Source organism: Ciconia boyciana, chromosome 3 (genome assembly GCF_034638445.1).
Source record: "Ciconia boyciana chromosome 3, ASM3463844v1, whole genome shotgun sequence".
NCBI lineage: Eukaryota > Metazoa > Chordata > Aves > Ciconiiformes > Ciconiidae > Ciconia > Ciconia boyciana.
The window spans coordinates 1,952,740-1,973,929 of record NC_132936.1 but is presented as its reverse complement, the minus strand read 5'-3'; the positions used below and the strand labels follow the sequence as shown (position 1 = coordinate 1,973,929).

General features: G+C 48.7%; 1 protein-coding gene across 4 annotated transcripts in view; it reads left to right on the top strand.

Annotated features, from left to right (window-relative positions):
- The window catches only part of NCOA1 (nuclear receptor coactivator 1), a 184,189-nt gene that overhangs the window by 98,035 nt on the left and 64,964 nt on the right, over positions 1-21,190 (top strand). The window lies entirely within an intron of this gene.

Below are 21,190 nucleotides of genomic sequence, written 5' to 3'. Positions count from 1 at the left end.
TTAGCAGGATGAGAAATAATGTCAAAATTGATAGTTTCTACCATACCCCATTTTGGAACTCTGGTTTAATGCTTAAAATAAAAAAAAAAAAAATTAAAAATCCGCTTTTGCATCATGGTTACTCCCAGAACGACAGCAGGAAAGCGGAGCCGGGAGCTGAGCGCTTCCAACAACTTGCCAGACTTTTAAAATTTTCACACTTTGTACTGTGGGCATGTTCGTTGCTTAATTAGTTTGACTTTCATTATTCTTCCTGGCAAAAGCCATCAGGATCCAAAGGTTGTTCAAAGGGCACGAAGTGATGCAATTATTTTTGCTCCTTTTTTACCTTTCCTAGCAGGTTTGTATCTCTGACATCGGACTCGGGGGGATGCGATGCTGAAACGTCCTCGCGTACCTTGCTTTTGCTGACGGTTGTTTTGAACGCATTTTAGCCTGGCTTGTCACGGAAATGTTGGTTACGATGCTGAATGTGGCGACTTTAGGATTTTTTTAAGCGAGCTAGTTGTCACCACCTCTTTTAATGCTACTGTGGTGCTACAAGTGCAGCTACATAAGTTTAAAAAAAAAAAGTAATTTCCAGCGGTGCTGCTCCTTGCAATGATCCCTGGCTGTGTACAAGGCTCAGCCCCTTCCCAAAGCGCTGCTCCATCACCCTGGGGCTTAGTTAGCGAGCGGCGTTGAATTCCCCCCAGTCTCCCTGCACAGACCGACTCAACCCCTCAAGGCACCGAGAAGCTCTAGCCCCATTTCCCCCTCTTTCCGTCCCCAGAAAATGAAGATCTCTGTAGCCAGCAGGGCTGCAGAGGAGGGGATTCGCTGGAAACCTTAATTATCGAGTCTGCTTTTAATTAAGTGGGTAGCTTCAACCGTGAAAGTAAAATATTTGTGATTCAAGGCATGGGGTATGGCGTTATGTCCTGGATCCGATGGTTGGAAGTGGTGTGTGTGACGCTGTGCCGGGTTAATCCTGGCTCCAGCCGAGGTCTCCGCCGGGTGCGATGCTGCTGGGCTCCCCGCGGGGTCCCACCATGGTCCTTCTCTTCGCAGGGCTCTGACTGCTCCCGACCTCCTCTGGTCTTTGGGGAGGAACCCGCTCTGCTCCTGGCTTTCTGCCAGCCAAGAATCAGGTATCCAAGGTAGGCTTAAAAAGTTTGTCTTCTTAGAAAAGACTTGATGACACCACATACGTGGATGGACGGGTGGGAGAGCTCACCACGTTCATCCTCAGCTCCTGTTTCTCTTTGTGGTGGTTTCCAGCCAGGGTGAGATCCAGCCCTGGACTGGAGCAGGGTTGCATCTACATCAAGAATTTCTTCTTTTTAAACATGATCAGTGTGATGTGCAGTGTCTTCTTCTGATGTGCCTTGCCTGAGGCTCCTGAGTTACCCAGGTAGCTGTCAGCAGCTTTTAGGATCCCTCCCCGTGCTGATTTTATCCGTGCTGCTCTCCGAACCTGTCTGGGATTCGCACACAAACGGGAGGGATGTGATGTATGCGTGCATGTCTGAAATTAAGAGGAATTATCTGCTATGAGATGCTGTTAATGTGCTTGGGTCTGTAGTCAGAGGTCTCGGAGGACTGGGAAGGGCACCTGGGCACCAGTTTGCTGCTGGTCGGCCGCGTCTCCTGCCATCACACAGCCCCAAGCGATGCGTGGATGTAGCAGCAGCGCAGCGCTCACGGCTGGCAGATTTTTGTCCTTGCAGTGTGATTTCCAGTAGCATTTTCCACCCGTAGCATCTCCACCCGTGGCTGTCATCCTCCACTTAATTGATATTTGCCAGCGTTGTTGCAAAGCAAGCACCCATCCGTCTGCTCGGGCAGCTCCTGAAGCAGTTCCCCACGGGCTGAGTTTTGTAGGGGCTGGTGTTTGTGGGACATTTCCCAAAGGGCAGTAGGATTTGTGGTTGAGTTTCCCCCTCCCCTCATTACCCATTTGCTTTTTAAGACCTGGAAAGTATCTTTTAAAAGTATTACCCGGTGCTGCATTGGCAAAAGCTGTGGTCCTGGAGGGTGACGTGCAAAGAGGGGGGGTATCTCAAGTCACGTCGTGACTTCAGAACCTGGGCAGAAAGGATGTCCAAGGAGAACAAGGGACATCAAGCCGGTGTAGGGTACAGGGGTGCTGCTTTGCTGCTCTTTGAGCCCTTCTGAGCCACGCTGCCTGCTCGCTGCCCCGTTAAATCTTCCATGGAGCAGCTGGGTGGGAGAAAAGGGATGCTGACTGCGATGGAGGGGATGGAGGCTGGAAGCTGGAGAGAAACGCTTCTGGGCAGCGCTGGGGTGTCTGGGCAGCGCTGCAAGAGCCAAGGTACCGTCCTACTCGGCAGCAACGTTAAATAAGAAAGCAGCGGGTGATGGAGACTGGTGCCGGGGGGGTTAAAACGCCAGATGGCTTCCCAAAAAAAGAGCCCAACAGTTTGTGGGCACAACACACTGTAATGTAAAATAGGGGTAACCTCTGCAAAGCTGCTGAAGTTAATTGTGTCTTTCTTCCCCCTCCCTCCCCCCCACTACGTTCCCTACTGCCTTATTTACCTCTTAATTATATCACATCTAACTGGCTCTGTAAATACCTCAGGGCAGGGATCCTCGTGTTTCGGAGGCGTCTGCTGCAGCTGTGAGTGATGGTAATAAGGGATTAATAATGATGCAACAAGCTACGACTTTGCCTCCGTTGTGCGCTACTGTTGCTGGGTGGGTTGGTTTTTTTTCCCCCTTTTCCTCCATATGGTTAGTCGAAAATATCAGCTGAGAAGAGAGGGAGGTGTTTTGAAATCTAAGCCCTACACAAACAAAGATAACTGAAGATGGGGGAAAAAAAATAATCTGCAATTTTGAAGTGGCATTCCCTGCAGTTTGTCCTATTCCTCTCGAAGAGGGGTCTCTCCAACCTTGTGTTTCACCCTTCCTCGTTCTGCTCATCCCCCTCGTGCCTTCTCCTCCTGCTTCGCCTTGGCACGTCATCGTCGTGTGCTGGGATAGCTGTGACCTCTGCAGCTCAGAGCTTGCGGGTGGAGAAAGAAAAGAATCTCAAGGAGGACTCTAAAGAGCCAGGTAAGCCTCTGCCACCGGCCAGAGGATGGTACCACCGCAGGCTGGCGGCCTGGTGAGGTGGTACCCGCAGGGATGCGAAAGTCCTGGTCTGTCTCGCTCGAGTTTAGACCACAGAGTTTAATTTCTGAGCCTGACTCGAATATTGGATGGTGTCTCAGAGGCAGGTCCTGGCTTGCTGCATGGCCTCAAACTTACCATCTCACAGCGCCAGGGCACTTTTGCCGTACGATGTCTTTTCCTTTGGAAACGCTTCCAGGCAGCAGCCGCTGCATCCTCCCTGTAGAGCATCACGTAACGGGTCCGGCTCTTGCTCAGGACCTCTAGGTATTGCTAAAATGCAAGTAAATATTAAGGAAGTGAACCCATCTCCTAAAGTATTACCTGTCATTCGTTGCTTTTCTGTAGCTTTCTAGAAAACCCTTTTTTTTGTACTCTGCCTACTCCTGGATGCCTGAGTATTTGTAATAAGCAGGAGCAAGCGGCTGCTCTTCGGAGCCTTGCTCGGGCATCAGCGGCAGCTCCTGGCTCCCCTTGCTCCAGAGCGGCAGGAGGTAAACGCAGCTCGAGTTTGAAGGTAATGAAACCATAGTTCTTCGGATTCGGTATCGGCTGCAGTAACCCGCGGTGCGATGCCGGCGAAGGAGGAGGCGGCCGGGGGGGTCGGTCGTGTCCCCCAGCTGGGATGCGGCGGGGGGATGCAGGTCGGGGCGTTGTGGAGGTGTTTCGGGGCTTCTGCTGTAGCACGGCTGGGCATTGCCAGTGGTGGTGAGGTGGTTGATTTCTGAAGCAAATTACTCTGCAGCCACTTTAATGAAAATAAAAATAAACCTTTTGTTACCTACTTTAGTCTTCTTCCCAAAGACAGATTCCGCTCTAATTAGTCTAAATAATTCCTGTACCTCTTCTGCCATCCTCCTTGGGAAGCTCCTTGGTAATGTTGCTCTTCCATGGTCAAGACTCATCAACCTGGGTCGTCTCAGTTTGAAAATCCCCTCCCTTTGCATCCAGCATATGGATCACATAGGGGCCGCGCAGCTGGCGGGATGTCATATGCAATCCAGGCCTGTTGAGTTCAGGCAGCTTCTCCTTTTCACTGGGGTTTGGTCAAACTATACCCACTTTGTTGTTTTAATCTTTTTCTTATAAATCCCTTTAATCACTTTGTCATTCACGCTGCTCTTTTAGGACCAATTGTGGCTATTCGTCTGCTGAGAAGGTGATCTCAGCTCTGCATAATCCTCTGTTTGCTTAGCTAATTATGCATAGATAGCTACCAACGCCTCTAAAAACCCAAACCCTTCATTCTCCATGCTCTGCCGACCGTGTCCAAATATCCACGAGCGCTGCTATGTCATTGCTGCATTTTGCGTAAGTTCCCATGCATTATCTTGCTCGGTATTATCTGACTACTGTTCAGTATTTGAAAATACCCCCCCGTAACACCACCCCAGCCCAGTAAATGGCAGTAGGAGCCACGTCTCCCTGCAGCAGAGGCTGTTTCCCCGTGGCTATTGATTAAAGTTGAGTTTGACCGAGTTTCATTTTGTTTCTTGCCCTTATTTTTCGGCTCTCTGGGATGCTTTCATAATCCATTTTTGGTCTCAGCGACGGTTATATCTCTTCCAAATCTTGTATTGTACGCAAATTTCAATAGCTGTCTGATTCCTAATTAAGATAATAAATAGGGAAAGGCTTAGCAGATATCCTGTGAGCACCATCAGCTACCTCTCCCCCACGCCACTGAAAGATCTAGCAGGTCCTCTGCAAACCTTCTCTGGTTGGTGGAAGAAGAACTCATGTTGGGACCGCTGAGTTATCATCCGCCCAAGAGCGAGATCTGGCATGATATGTTGCTTATTTTTTATACATTTTGAAAACCCCACCCCACCGCAGGCGCCAAGGAAATACCAGGGATGCAGCTGCGTTCCTTGAGTAGAGTAAGGTCCTCAGCAGGCAGCATCAGTCTTCATCCCTTTTGGCAGCAAAATCCTACGGGGTATATCCTAGAGACTGGAGACTTTCCTTCATCCTTGTGAGAATGATGGTGACCCCATCCCAGCTTCTACAAGCAGGTGAGAAGGCGTCGCTGCCCTGGCTCAGGCACCAGCTGTGGTTCAGAAGCTGGTTGAGATCTTCTGGTCACAAATGGTCTTGTGTAGCTCTAAAATCTACGCAGATGAAAGGCAGACGTGCCGCTTCTGTTGTGCATCACGTAAACTTGGGTAGAGGATAAGGACAGAGCTGGCGGCAGCTTGAGGATGTTTCTTTAACAGCAATAATCCAATTATTGAGGAATTTCTCTGCGTAGATCTTCAGCGGATTTCATAAGGGTTTGGATTAATTTGGAAGAGGCTGATAACGCTTTATTTTTTAAGTTGCATTTTTCTTTTTATGTGGTTTTATTTTTTTAATATCTCTCTCTACAGCCTTTCAAAAGATTTACTTTTGGCAGAAAAGAAACCCAGTTCAGTGGGATTTTTTATTCTGTCTTACTAATGGCTTTCCTTCTCTGTTTAAAAAGCTGCAGCACAGCACTTAGCTCATCTTGCTGATACGGTTGGTTACGTGAGGGTAGGACATTAATTGTGAAGGTGAAGCACTCTCTTGCTTTGATAGATTGTTTGCTTTGGTCAGGGCTAAATTAATGGTTGATCCTAACGTCCTGGTGAGCAAAACCTTCTGCTTGTGGCACCACATCCCCATCCCTGTGAGCGTTGGTAGGACCTTTTGAAAGAGCAGAATAGAGGTTTGCGTCTTCTCAAGTCTTTGAAATGCACTGGGCAAAAAATGCCTTTCGGAACAGCAATTAGTAACTTGTTTAAATAGTTGGGACGTGCTGGTCGGAGAAGATTTGCGTTGTGTCCTGGAGCTGGGCTGAGGATCCAAGCTCTGGGCTCGTAGGCAACACAGTGGTCACCGAAGCATAGCGGGGATGGATGTTTTGCACCAACGGTGTGCCTGTGCAGCATCCCGCACTCTGGGGGAAGCTGTAAAATTAAGGAACCATTTTTAATAAGAGAAACAGCATTGTTTGGGTTTCCAGGTTGTAGTGTGTGGAAGTGCCTTCAGGGTTACTTGGAGCTGCCGAGGAATTTGGAAGTAAAATCCATGGAGTGCCATGTATACCTGGTAACATGGGGAAATAATTAGATCCACCTAATGAATCGTAGAATCACAGAGTCACAGAACGGTTTGGGTGGGAAGGGACCTTTAAAGGCCATCCAGTCCAACCCCCTGCAACGAGCAGGGACATCTTCAACCAGAGCAGGCTGCTCAGAGCCCCGTCCAACCTGCCCTGGAATGTTTCCAGGGATGGGGCATCGACCACCTCTCTGGGCAACCTGGGCCAGTGTCTCACCACCCTCAGCGTAAAACATTTCTTCCTTAGATCTAGTCTGAATCTCCCCTCTTTTCGTTTAAAACCATCACCCCTTGTCCTATTGCTACAATGGCTGAGGTCTGTGTATTTGAGATGGTTCTCCAAGTGTATTGCAATAATTCCCCCTGCAAAACAGCAACCTGCAACCCTGTGCAGCATCTCAAAAGGCTTCTTGCTGCAAGGCAGGGGTCCCATGACCCTGTTGGAGATCACGCTGGAAGAGGCAGAGCTGCTGCCTGGCTCAGCAGGCAGGGTGGCTGCCTGGCTGCCCTAACCCTTGGTGCAATGCATCTCGCTTTGGGTTTTTCCAAGGGTGTGCATGGGCTTCCCACAGCTGCTCAGGAGGTGGCAGCTGTGACTGTCCCCCAGGGGGGACCTTCGCTGCCGCCGCGGCGCTGGTGGCAGTCACAGCCCTGCATGCTTCCTCCACACCTGCTTGTTGTCTCTCTGGGCTGACATCTACCGTCTAGTGCAATGGTAGGTCCTGTTGCTATTAACTGTTGGGGAGCAGAAAGCATGCGGTGGAAGGAAATCTGCTCGATTGGCCACCAAAATGCTAGGGGGCTGCAATAATTGTCTTTAAATTCTGCAATAATTGTGTCATGCGCCCCTCTATGGGGAAGAACGTGGATGTGTGGATGGGGTCACCATCATCCCTCCTCCCTGTTGACGAAGGGCATGAATGGTGGCGTGGTGGGCACTGCCATTTGGTGGTGGCTACCATGCCTGGGTTCCTGCTCATCGCGCAGTCAGGGGTTAACATTTGCCATGGGAGGGAGAGGTTGGGAGGGAGTCCCATCAGAGCCTCCTGCCCTCGCCTAAACACTTTGTGTGGTGGTCTGTGTCTCTGGCAAACGTTAATGATTGCCCTTACCCAACGCTGGATCTAGATATTGCTCAAAAAAATTAACCTGAGCATGATTCACCACCAAGTTTTGCTCAGTCTGTAACTGGAAAAGGGAAATAAAGTTAAACCAGTGCCCTTGCAGCATCCCAGTGGGAGTGATGTCCTGTTCCCAGTGCTCCGGAGGGATCCTCCGGGTTGGAGGGAGCTCTGGTTGACACTTCTGTCCCTGCTCTACACCCAGTCCAGGGGGTTGTGCACCTCCACACCTTCTTTGGTCCCCTCTGTTGGGTTCCTGGGTGTCTGTGTGGTAACAGAAGGGTATTGATGGGTGGTATTGGGGTGAAGAGTTGGGCTCAGAAGTCTTTGGGGTACACCTCAAATGTGGGTAGCAGGTAAGGACTTTCAGGAAGCAGATGGTTACTGTAAGTCCAGATGGAGTCATGCTGTCCAATGTAGACATTTTACCTTAAGATTTTCTAAAGCTTTGTCTTCAGCAGTCAGGCCATTTATTTATTTATTTTTAATTCTATGGTTAGAAAAAATGTGCATTTTTTGTCCTTTAACAAAATCCCAGTGACAGCCAACACTTCACCATGGGTGGTTAAACCAGGATGATATCCCTGCCTCGTCTGTTAATCCTCAGATAATTAGAGAGTGGGCAATCTGACTAGAATTATAACAAGATAGTGGTCAAGGGGTTAAAAATACATTCTTCTATATTTTTTATTTTTGGTGTGCTGGTTGAATCTCGGTTAGCTTTGTGTTATGCTCGCTCTTTGAGCTGTCGCCTTCCAGACTTCATCCACAGCAGCCAGCCGGCAGCTTGCATCTTCAGAAGTGGAGCCATCAGTCAGGAATTTAGCATCAAGTCTAATAAAATTGATGAATTTATTTGCAGGGAAACCATGGCAATCTTTTCAAATGAGCTCTATAATGCAGTGCTTAGTTTTGGTAAGTGGAAAATTCTCTCCAGCAGATAAAATGTCATTTTGGAGACAACGCCGGAAAGGCTTTCCTCTGACTTGCTTTTTGTGAGAGCTTGGAGATGTTGGGGTTCCTGCAGCCAGGGTGTTAGTGTGCCTATGCACAAGCCTGAAGTGTCTCCTGGGGTTTTTCAGCCTCCTGTTGGACCTGCCTTGGTGGTTTGACCTTGTCCCTGTGTGAGATGACAGAAGACAGCACCAGAAGACAGTATACCGTCTTCAGGCTTGGCCAGTTGGAGAGGGTATTGCAACTTCTCTTTGGGACGGTTGCTGCTGCTTCTTGGTGTGACTCACGTTCTCGGCGTTAGATGTCTTGATTTGGCCTTTCCTTGCTCTAGCAACAGCCCATGGCTGTTGAACTCAGTAGGGCCATGCAGAGGTGACAGCAGCGAGAGCTTCTCTGGACCATCATTCTCCTCTGAGTTGTGCTGTTGGTGGAAAATGATGATGCCCCGTCACTGGAAATGTTCAAGGCCAGGTTGGATGGGGCTTTGAGCAACCTGCTGTAGTGAAAGATGTCCTTGCCCATGGCAGGGGGTTGGACTAGATGATCTTTAGAGGTCTCTTCCAATCCAAACCATTCTATCATTGTATGAAAAAATCACATCCCACTAAGATGAATGGATGTCAGCTCTTCTCAGGATTATATCTCACTCTGGCTCATTTGACCTTGCTGCCTTGCCTTTTCCTTTCCCAGTGAAGACTATTATTGAGGGTTTCTTCTGTCATCTCTCCTTCTCCGCCCACTTAAGTCTTTTCACATTTTCACAGCTCCCATTGGTGATCCTCAACATTTTGGCTTTCCTCTCTCAGACAAATTGAAGCTGGAGAGCTCGAGAGAATAAAATAAACGTACACAGCAGTGTGAGTGCCAGAAGTCCTGTGGAGGGCTTAGAAGAAGCAGACCAGAGGTGGATAGTGGAAACCAGAGGTCTCAGGTGGTGGTGGGAGAAGCAGCGGGCCGTCTGTCCTGCCGCTTCCAGTGACTTTTGTCAGATAGTGCCAGAAGCACCTGCAGATACTGCTGGTGGTGGGATCATGCAGGAGAAAGCACAAGTAGTCCAAAGTGCTTGATTAAAAGCAGGACAGATGTGAGTAAACAAAATAAAGCAAGAAGGAGCAAAAGAAAAAGGGGAAGAAGAAGAAAAACTGGCCATAACTTCTGCTGGTGCAATAGCCCTCTCTTAGATGTCTTCAAAGCATGGTTACAAGGTTAGTCATTAGATCTGAGGTCTCGGCCCTCCCACCAATTCAGCTGCTCGGCATTTTTGGTCAATGGATGTATTTTATATTGAGTCAGCGTCTGCTGTCTTCCTTTTTATCTGATCCACCAGGACTCTTGAGTTTGCTCAAGCTTCTTGCTCAAACATGAAGGTACAGCTTAATCCAGGAGCTTCCCCCCAGCGGGGTTCCTCTGCCATTGGCAAATATCTGTGGCTTTTGGGTCAACTGAAGCTGACCCAGAATAAAGGCAGGCATGATGGGCATCAATTCCTGGATTTTAAGGAGATATTTTAGTTAGCCTCACTGCAGTATAAATGATAATTAAATATGCTTTGTGCTCAAAAAGTGTGGAGTTGTGTGGCTGTTTGGGAGCTGTCAGGGCTGCCGTTTCACACCGTACCTCCCCTGAAACGTGTGGTTTGGATGCACATCTGGAAGATGGGGTTGCTGGATGTCCATCACCGGCATTATGGTAGCTCTCACTGGGCCGCTGGAGTATTTGTGCTGGGGCTGCAGGCCAGTGCTCCGGGTTTGTTCTTTAATCCACGCATTTGAGGTATCCAAGATATTATGCAAGTACAGAAACATGTAATAACAAAATTAGGGGTGTGCGTGTATATGTAGATAAATAAATGCTGCAGATTTTGGAGAGAAAGGACCTGTAGCCCAGCATCCGCCTTACAGCAAGTCCATAACCAACACGACACGGTTACAGCAGGCTCACGCGGAGTACGGACCCCCACGCCACTCCTGAAAAGGGGTTTTTCCCCACTCCATCCTGCTCCCTGCCTTCTGGTCAAAGGCGTTGGGGCTGGCTTTGCTGGGGAAAGCCATGGTCTTGCTGGCAGCCGAGTGCCGTCTCTGCTGACGGGGTTTCCATGCCATAGTCTGACGTAGGATGTGCCGGTGCCTTTGCTGCTTGCGAGTTACGGTGATTTTTATGAAGCCACATGTGCTTGTGCCACAGTTTAATTTGTGCTACATGAGAACCTGATGTATTTGTATGTTCTGCCAAATACTTTATTCTCCCCATAGAGAAAATTGTGTAATTACAACGTGTAATTCACAAGCGTAATATGAAACTAAGTGTGTAATGTTCTGTGACTGCGAGGGAATTAGCCTTATTTTTCCCTTTCAGAAGCTGTATAAATTAACCCACTTTTCCTATCAGTTACTGGGGAGAAAAGGTTATGCTTCTTGCAATTCCGTTTTCTATCTTATCTCTGCTGTAAACATTGCCAAGTGATGCTTGTTGGCGTTGAGACACGAGCGGCTCCGCGAGGAAGACTGCTCAAGGATGGCGACTAAATTGCAGTTACATTTCTGGGTTCACCTCATTTTGTGTTTGCAGCATATTGCCATTATTAGTGCAAAGCAATTGCAAAAAAAAAAAATATTTTTTTTTTGCATTGAAAGAGCAGAATTCCTGCTTGCAATGTAGAGAAGAACATCCTTTCCCATAGGGATGGGATAGAGCTGTTGTAGCACGCAAGGGACGACCCCTGTGTGGGAGCCCACCACGAGTCCTTGCTCCCATGTATTTTTAAGCAGAGCAATGCCATTTTTACCATCCACCAGTTAAATTTCCCTCCCTCTTGCTCATCGTAGGGTACTCAGTGGCCCTAAAAGGAGGTGGGCAACGAGAAAAATTAATATTTATTATTAAAATTAAATACACCGAACCTTGACTCACCTTTTCAGAGGGTTTCCTGCATCGCTGCTGTTTCTCTCCAATGCCGTACATTCATTTATTTCACCTTGCTACCAGCCTTGCTGCCTCCAAAAATGTTAACCAGGCATGATGCACCCTTGGGGAGATCTGGTGGGGCTGTCAGCCCTTGTCCTGAAATGAAAAATGAAAAATCCAAGCGGGATGGCACTTAAGCCCAGATCTTAAAGAGAGACTTAAATCTCACTGCATCCACCACTGTAGAAATGACTGCAACCAGCCCATCACCTGGCTGATGGTTCTTGTTCAACCCACGTGGGTTTGGTTTTGCCCTCCTGTGGATGGCTCCGTGTCTGCTAACAGTAATGGTTGAATGCCTTTCTCTGGTTTTTGGATTTCAGAAATATATGGATGCAAATGCTCGCGGAGTATGTGCTGACATTCGTGAGCAGCCCGGTAATAAGGCAGTTGGCGCGCTTATGGGAAAACAGCTGGTGTAAGAAGAAATTTGAATTTCTATTGGGCTTTTAATGAGGATTAAAAACAAAGTGGGTTTAATACTCGGAGATCTTTACATGGGCTTAAAATACCTGATCGGAGTAATTTTCAAGCGAAAATGATGCATCGTCATCCTTTTAAATGGACTTTTCCCATGGGTGTAGCAGGTGGTGGTGGTGGAGTAACTCAGCTGATACAGGGTTATGACCCATGCAAACTGAAAATAGTTGGTGGGTTCCCATCTTACTTAGCACTGAGGCATCTGTCTCTTAAATATCTTTCATTGGCTTGTTGTGCTGCTGACATGAATTCAGGCTTGGTTTTGTCTAGGATCTCGGCAAGAGGGTTGAAATGGAGAGGGAATGAGCCCCGGCTGGGACCAAGTGGGTGCCTGTATTGACCCAGCTCTTGGAAAGGAGATGGCTTCTGGTCGAGAGGAACCTCAGCAGCAAAATTTCATCCCCTGCTTGCTCGTAGCTCAATCTGCTGAGCCTCAGGTGTGCGGTGAGGCTCAGGATTTCCCCATCCTGAGCACTTGAAGATGGAGCTGACTTCAAATAGCGAGGACACCAGGTAGTCACACCACGGGTGTCCTGCCTGGGGACGTGGATAGTGCCACCGTAGCAGCATGGTCCCACCCCAGCTCCTACCAGGTGCTGGGGAATGCAGCCACGGCTCAGTCAGGGACAACTTCAGGAGAAGGGGATGAACAAGTATCAAAGCAACTCACAGATGAGTTTTACCAGCAGCGCTGTTCAGAGCAAGCAACGTGAGCAGAAACTCGATAATACTGAAATTTAGATTGCTGTTAGAAACCTTTCTTCATGCTATCATTTCAGATGCCAGTGTCTGGTGAGGCGCTTATGCTCATTTCTGGTTCTTTTTAAAAAAAAAAGTTAGGTGCTTCAACGTCATCATACATAGCAAGGGTCACTGCTGATCTCTTGGCTCGGGAATTGTCTTCTGAGCAGCCACCTGCTGGGGAAGGCATAGAAGAACCTATAGAACAGGGTGTTTTAGCAGGAAGCTCTTGGGCTGATGCTCAAAAGTTGGTAATAATTCAGCAGCAGCATTTCAGTGCTCCAGAAATTAATGTGGGGAGATGAGGTGCAAGACAGCACCTTCTGAAGGTTTTGCTGGAGCTGGTGGGCTCCATTCCCCTCACCCTGGGGGCAGCAGCATCAAGGATGGCAGCGCAAAGTGAGTCATCCTTTTTCGTTTTCCTGTATTTTTTGTAATGTAGAAGAAGGAAGAGTTTACTTTCCTTGTTTTTGTCTTTCCCCCACAATTGGTTTTGGTTTGATTTAGTGCCCTGTCGTTCTTCCAAACAACCCCAGAGCAGCTCAGAAGGTAAATCCTAGAAAGTTAGGACAGGTCTGTGGATGGTCATTACCTCCTGAAAACCCTCCGTGGTGCAGTGTGATTCTTACCAAGCTTATTTGCTTTATTTTTGAGGTGGGTTTCTTTTTGGCTTCCTATTTTCTAGCTGTCTTCCTTGTACTTGGCCATGCGAGAGGATTCACAGTGGTAGCATGGAGATGCTCGGACACAAGTGGGATGCCGGGGGGTTAGAAAATCACGTGCTGTGACAGTCCCTACCCCTCCGAGTGCATGATCTAATTAAGACAGACAACAGATGGCTACGACAAACAGATGTGGGTGAGCACCAGGTAACAAGGAGATGATTGCAATTAGTGTAATAAGCAGCACATCAGTTATCTCCTGTCTGTTGTATTTTAGCTGAGGTGAGTTTTAAAGAGAGCTTGGGAAAATAACAGAGTGGCGTTGTGGATTTTCAGAGGTCTCCTTAGGCATCAAATATTGATTTCCCACAGCTGGATTATTCATTTTCATCGTGCTAAGGCAAAGCCCTTTCCCATATTTTCCCATTCATTTGTAAAACAAATTGGCTGCTGGAATTATCCCCGGGCTAAAGGGGAATGACTGCTGTGGGTCTGTGAGTTGCAAATATGTTAGAGATGATGGGCGTATTAAAATTCACACCTTCTCTTTGGACCGTCCCCTCTCTAAGGATGATACTTAGTCTGCAGGACATTGATTTATATACCTCTTTCCCTTTTTTTGTGTGTTTTCTAGGGATCATGTAGAGAGCAAGCACTTGCAGAGCTGGCGTGCGGCTGGCCTCTGCTTTCATCCTTAAGGAATTCACTTGGATGCGTGTATTTTTGTTGCTGTATGCAAAATTCCCTTTGGCTGAATAGGTTTGATTTTATGGGTTGTACGGCCCGTGTTACCTTTCCAAAGCAAACGATTTCTTGGGGGCAGAAGGTGATAGAGAAGCCTGGATTTGGAGAGCAAAGCTCGTCTTCTCCGTTGTGCAGTATGGAGCAGTTTCTGGTGCTCAGAATTAAAATTACAAGAATAATGGGGCCCTGGAAGGTGGGATTAGTATCCTGTTGCTCTGTGCCATTAGTACGAGGTTCACGCCTTCCCATGGCTGCTCTGCAGAGGACACAGATCTGTAGGACCTGTGGGTGAAGGACTTGATTCTTGGTGCTGGCTGGCCCACCATAGCCACCATGGGTGGTTGTGAAGCCAAGTGCTACTCTTATTCCCCATGGGCCCACCAGCCGGTTGGCATGTCCTACCTCATCTTCTGTAAAACCTTCTGCAGTGGTGAACGCAGGATGGGTTTGGTACCAGGAATTCAGTCTTCCACTGGCATGCATTGGGTTTCACTGTTAGGGACAGGGAGCAAACCCACCGGGGTCTACAAGGTGGGAAGAGACCTTCAGCTCTGCCCCCATCTCCTTGTTTGGTCCTGAAGAGCAAAGAGCTCCTGGGAGGTTTGGTACCTGGTTGTGGACCGCTGCTGGGTGATGCATGGCTGGGGTGCTCGCTGCGTGCCGGGGCTTTGCACGTCCAGGGTGCCCTTTGCAAGAGGATTCAGAGCACTTTGGAAATACTAAGTCAATTAATTCCCAGGGTTTGCCAGCACTCGGGGAGCTGCTTGTTTGATAGTCAGGAGTTTTCCATCCTAGTGTAAAAAAGAAAAAACTGTGTGCGTTGATGGTGTCTGACCCAGTGAACAAGTTGGAAGAAATTAAATTAAACTCTGACTTTTTGTTTCCTGCGTCACATCCCCAAAATCCAGAGCCCCTGCGGGTCCCCCGTGCTGGGAGCGCTGGTGCCCTGCTCCCCGGGCGGCAGCTGCCGTCCCTGCTGCGGGAGGCTCTGGACCCGCAAGACTTTGGTTTGTGCCTCTGCTTCGCTCTGTGACCTGGGACGAGACCCTGTTCCCCCGCCGCAGTCCCCCGAGGGATGGGAATAATGAGGCAGAGAAGTGAAATTCATCTTCAGAAACATTTTTAGCTGTCAAAATGTTAAATCTTTCATAATGTTAATCTCTTCCACATCAGTCGAGTTTTTGATCAGTGGCTTTTAACCTGCATTGCATCAGTGATGTTTAAACTTTTTATCTCCCTCATGGCATAGTGGGAGTGGGGTATAGAAATGACCTGCCTGGGGCCACCCGACCTGCCGTGGTCCTTTCTCCTCCATGCTGGTGGCAGTGGAAAGCCTCTCCTGAAGGGTGTAGGCATCTCACACGTCCTCCCTGTCCCCTGCCCTGCAGGGCTGGCAGGTGGGTGCAGATGCAGAGAATTGAGACGATGGGCTTTCGCTCCACCGCGTCCCCGAGCTGACAGCTTTTATTAGCCTGCTGCCTCCGCAGAGCTGGCGATAATTAAGATTTCTGCACGTCCCGCCTATCTCCTAGGAAGGAAAGCAAACACCGGCCCTCCAGGCTGGACGGATGCGGGGGACATTGGAGCATGCTGCTCCCTCCCTGAATTCATCCTCCTCCCAACGCCATGGGCTCTGCTTGAAGAGGCGATGCGAGATCAGGCAGGGTGGATCTCCCCGCTGCCTTCACCTCTAGTTTCCCCTCCCTGAGGCCAGTGAAAGTAAATCTTTATTCATCAGCTCCCTCCTCTTACAGCCCTAATGACCACGGAGATGTGGGCGCAAGGTAGGGTTGCTGCAAGCCCTCCTGGTGACCTTGAGCATGTCCCATCCAGCCTTGACTCGAGCATCATCATTATTACAGTAACGATGGAAGCATTGCTTGATGTCCAGAGGGGATGTTCAGGCCAGGATGAGTACTGGGAACCAAGAGAAACCCAGCTGCTCGTGCTTCCCAAGTTGGATGTCCCAGAGCCAGAGGGTCCATGTGGCAGCATCTCTGCCAGGCTCAGGCCGAAGATGGAGGGCTCGCTGGCTAGGTGAGAGGCAGGAGGAAACGAAGCAGGGAAATTGAGGTAAGGTACCAAGAAAAGAGGATTTAGTTGGAAGGCAGACGTCTCTGCAGGCTGGAGCGATGCCATATGGATACAGGGATTTCCACCCCCCCTCCCCAAGGAGTGTTGCACAAAACAGATGTGACATTTGTTTTTGACAACTTCAGCCACCAAAAAAACCAACATTTAGTCAGGACTTTACATGTCTCTCCTTTTTTTTATTGGGGATGAGGTCAGAAAAAGTTCTTTTAAAAAAAACCCACCCCAAAGCTAACACCCCATGCAGTAGGTTGGCAAGTGACTCACTCTTTCTCACCCGTTGTCTCTTCTCTATCCACATCACAGCTTCAGTGTTTCTTCTGTAATCTGCACAAGTTTAAAAAAACCTAAAAATTAAGGCTTGTTCTGACGCCAGCGATAAGAGGAGCAGCTGATGATGAACTGGTGAGGGGAACAATATAAACGTGTCCTTGCGACACCCCAAGTATGCTCTTAATTACCTCTACTTGAGACTGCGTATGCACAGACGGGTTATATTTTCATGATAAATAGCTGTAACATGAGGGACTTTTCCAACATTGTTGTTTTCTTAAAACCAGCTGACTAATTGTGTCTCTCTCCAATAGATGTTAGTGTTATTTTGTAGGGCATTTTTTTGGGTCAAATTCATCCAAAATGTGGGAAATACGTTTTAGAAATAGGCAGTTCTGTTAGAATCAAGTATTCGGTGGCCAGCTCTGTCTTCTGTGCTGTCAGTGCAAATCACTCGGGCTATTTGTGTCTGCTAGAGGTAGCGATGGATGTCTTTGGGAAGCTATTGGAAATCTTTTGGCATTGTTAGGAGAGCAGAAGCATCGAGCCTCAATAATTCACAACTTTTTTCTTTTTCGTTACTTTTTGTTAATATGGAAATTACATTCATTACATTCATGATCCCCAAGACTGTGTTGGAATATTGATGTTGGCTGGTGCTTCATCCTCCGTGTCAAGGCTCTGGTCTCTGCCACGATATTCATTAGCATCCCAAAGAGCAGCATCTTCTTCAGGTAGACACTCCAGTATGGCACGTTGCAGGACTGATGGAAGAGGAGAGAGCGTAGAGTTGGAAATCAGAGGTGGTTTCACCTGCCTGGCCATGGGCAGGTCACTTCAGCTCTTGTGCTTCTTATTCATCCCCCCTCTCCTTTTTTCTTCTTCTGATTAGTCTCTTTGAGACTAATTAATCTCCGGTGAGCAGATGCAGTGGTGCATTGGGGTGCTGGTAGCAAGAGGGACCAGGGACTGGTGCCGTATCCAGATCAGCGGGGTAAGAACCAGGGGAGCAAGAACAACGTGGGTATGAGAATCACCTTTAAGAAGCTCCAAACCTTTGGCCTTGCCGGTGGCTTGAGTTTAGCCCTTGTTTCACCGGACCCGGGGAGCTGCAGTCTGCACCACAGGCGCTTGCTTTGCTGCTGAACATGGTGCACATCGCAGCTTTGCTCATCGACACCGCTGCTGCAGGTCCACGGACTTGTGCACTAGCTGCATGCAAGTCCAAGCATGAAGATGCTGGTTGCAAAGATAATATCCATAGTTGTTGAAAAAAAAAACCTCTCTGTGTTTTGCGTTTGCGCCACGACACGGAGTTTCTTCAGAGCAGTGGGTCTGCACCATGCTGTGATGTCTCTTTGGGATGAGGCTTCTTCCATGTGCATCCAGAGGAGGGCAAGAGGCCAACACTCTTTGCGTTGACGCAACGCTTAGGTCTTGCTCCTGCCATGGTCAAATGTCTCCCAAGGAGCCCTGGTGAGCGAGCAGCACCGGTGGGGACACCAGCAGCATTTTATACTGTCCCTTAGTATATTTTTTTGGTGGCTTGTGACAGCAGAGGAGCAATCGGTTTAGCAGAGGTCTGCATCAGAGAGCCCCCCATATTAAGCCTGGAAACTGCTTCCCCCCCCAAACTAATTACCTTGTTTTCATTATCATCCTGCCTCCTTCGTCTACCTCTGTTTGCTTTCCTGAGCCAGCAGAATATTAACGTTTTTACAAGAAGCCAGTGTTTAGAAATCAGGTTTCCGGCGAAACGGCCCCGAGCGCGGGCAGCAGCAGGCAGGGCTGCCTTTCACCGGCAGCCCAACCCTTGCCCTCAGCGGGGGACATTGTCCCCTGGTCTTGCCCTGACCCAGCGGGGCTTTCGAACCGAGTCATCCCCGTTATTTTTAGACCAAATGACATTTTTTGGCTTGTCAGCCCTGGCAAGTTTTGCTGTAAAATAAACTACTTTTACAATAAAAAGAAACATTGAGTGTATTACATCAAGGGCTTAACTCAAGCCAAGGATTTTAGCTAAGGCTGCAAAGTTGTCCTTAGTTCACCTCTCTAGGGCATATGGTCACTCTTGCCAAGCCGTGGTCCCACAGCAGAGCCATCCCGGTGGGACGGTCAACTTTACCTGCCGTATCCCCACTCATTTTTTCTTTTAATTCAGCTGCCAAGAGGAAAGATCAGGACTTGTCAGAGCAACACCACTTACGGAGACTCAATGTTTTGGTGAGAGCAAGTTAAAACTTCAAGAGGAAGGTTTAAACCCCGGTAAGCTTGTCTGAAACCCCAGCGAGCCCTTCGCACCCAGAGCAGATGATGCAGCGCTTTTTAGTTTTCCAATCTCTAGATTTTTCAAGAGTTTGCTTTTTTCCCCCTTCCTTATATTTGCATTGGCATGGTTCCTTCTTGCAACCATGCCAAAGACGGGGGGATGAACTCGGATCCGTGGTCATGGCTAGCTTGCTGGCATCTGCTCAGGGTTTCTGAATTCGGTGGATGAGCTCTCATGCCTGCAGTATCGATCGCCTGCATTGATATTGCTAAAATGATTTCAGGAACCGTGTTCGCCTTAGCACTGGTGACGCGAGCGTTAGCAGAAATGCTTGCGTGCTGCCGAAAGACAGGCTCTTTCTCCGTAGCACTGTGTTAAGCGCAGATATTTCACTTATTTTGGAGCAGAGGTTTTCAACGCTGAGCATGGACGTGGGTAATTGGGGAGCCAAAATGTGTAACGCCCCCCTGGACACCTCAGTCGTAGGAGATAATGAAGCTGGTAATGCTGGTTTTCATAGAATCACAGAACGGTTTGGGTGGGAAGGGACCTTCAAAGGCCATCCAGTCCAACCCCCTGCCATGAGCAGGGACATCTTCAACCAGAGCAGGTTGCTCAGAGCCCTGGCCAACCTGACCTGGAATGTTTCCAGGGACGGGGCATCGACCACCTCTCTGGGCAACCTGGGCCAGTGTCTCACCACCCTCAGCGTAAAAGTTTCTTCCTTAGATCTGGTCTGAATCTCCCCTCTTTTCATTTAAAACCATCACCCCTTGTTCTATCACAACAGGTGCTAGTAAATAGTTTGTCCCCATCTTTCTTACAAGCCCCCTTTAAGTGCTGAAAGGCCGCAATAAGATCTTCCCTGGAGCCTTCTCTCCTCCAGGCTGAACAACCCCAGCTCTCTCAGCCCTTCCTCACAGCAGAGGTGCTCCAGCCCTCTGACCATTTTCGTGGCCTCCTCTGGACCCGCTCCAGCAGGTCCATGTCTTTCCTGTGCTGAGGACCCCAGAGCTGGACGCAGCACTGCAGGGGGGGTCTGACCAGAGCGGAGTCGAGGGGCAGAACCCCCTCCCTCACCCTGCTGGCCACGCTGCGGGTGATGCAGCCCAGGACACGGTTGGCTTTCTGGGTTTTAATACAAACACTGGGGTCTTCAAGCAACCAGGGAGCGGAGGAGATGCTCACGGCTGTGTCCATCCCTCTGCACTGCTCTGAGGTCAGGAGGAGCTGATCTGCAGATGTGGTTTGGGACTCAGAGGACTTTCAAAAGCTGCTTGGACTTTAATCGTCACCTATCTGAGCATGAGATGAGCCAGTGCCGACGGCTTTTGATGAGCAGCCGCCTTGTGCCGGGCTGGGCAGTAGGTGGGAGATGCTGGACGACGGAAGGCACCTCACCGCGCTTTTGGGCAGGCTGAACAAAACGTGAGGGGAATCTGGGCTGTGGGAACTGTGGATGTGCCTTCTAGGGTTTGTTTTATCACAGTCCGTCAGCAGTTTAATCCTCGTTAAAATTTCAGCTTTTAGAAAGTAATGGAAGAAAAGAAGGGAATTAAGTTTCAGAACTTAGTCCTTTTACTCTGTAAACTACTACCTTCTTGTCCAGGATCCCGTTGCTTTATTTCTCAGGGATTGTATCTTCTCACAATGATAAACACTTCCAAAAATTCTAAAATAAATAAAGAATTTGGAAGGTGGCATTGTCCAATATTGAATCATTGTGGTTACTGAATGAAAAATCACTGAACGGCTTTAGCAAGCTTCAGGGAAGCAACGTGCATAGCTGATTTCTTTTCTGGAGAAGCTCTGTCCCTTGATTTAACGTGTTGTATGAGGGATTGGCCCTGTCCTATAGATGTGTTTAGTCCCATTTAGGCAGTTGGAGGGGACTGGCTATGTTCTCGGGTCGGAGAGTGTCACGGTCTTTGGCCAAACCTCTTTAACACTCTCCAAGGTGAAGTATCCAGAAAGAAGCCTTAATTGGCTTTCTTGCCTTTTTTAGGCTTACATAGTATTTTATTCAGTTAAATAAAAATATATATTTCATTGTTAAAGGAGCATTAACTTGTGGGATCTTGCAATGTTATAGTCCTCATGACTTCTGGACCTTCTTTGGTTGCTTAGACCTCTTGTTTGCCTTAGCATGGACTAGTTTACCCAACATCTGTTGGAATTACATCCTAAAAATAAGGGTGAAATGTCCGTGTGTTGGAGAGAGCTGGAACCCAGGAGGTGCCCAGTGTTGGGACCAGCCAAGGACCGGCCGTGGTGGGAAGCCCTCTGCCAGGAGAAGGTTGGGGCTGGGAGGACCATGCGTGGGAGGCAGCCTCGGTGGGAGGTGGGGAAGGGGTTCGTGGGAGGGTGTCGCATCCCGTTAAGAGATGAGTCAGTTTGCAACTCTAATTAAAGCCCAGGCCATGTGCTGAGGGGAAAGGAGGTGGTGGGGGAGCAGGAGCGCAGACACAATGCGAGGGGTGGAGCGTCCTCTGCCAGCCGTGAGTCAGAGGAACCGGGCGGAGATGGCAGAGGAGCAGAAGATGGGCTGAAGGAGAAGCTTGCAGGAAAAGGAAACAAAACAAAAGCAATCAAACACACTTAAACAAAGCATTGAAACAGGCTGTGTTTAGATAGTTGTTAAAATGCTGTAAGGCCAAGAAGCTAAAATTTACAGGGATACAGGGAAGAGC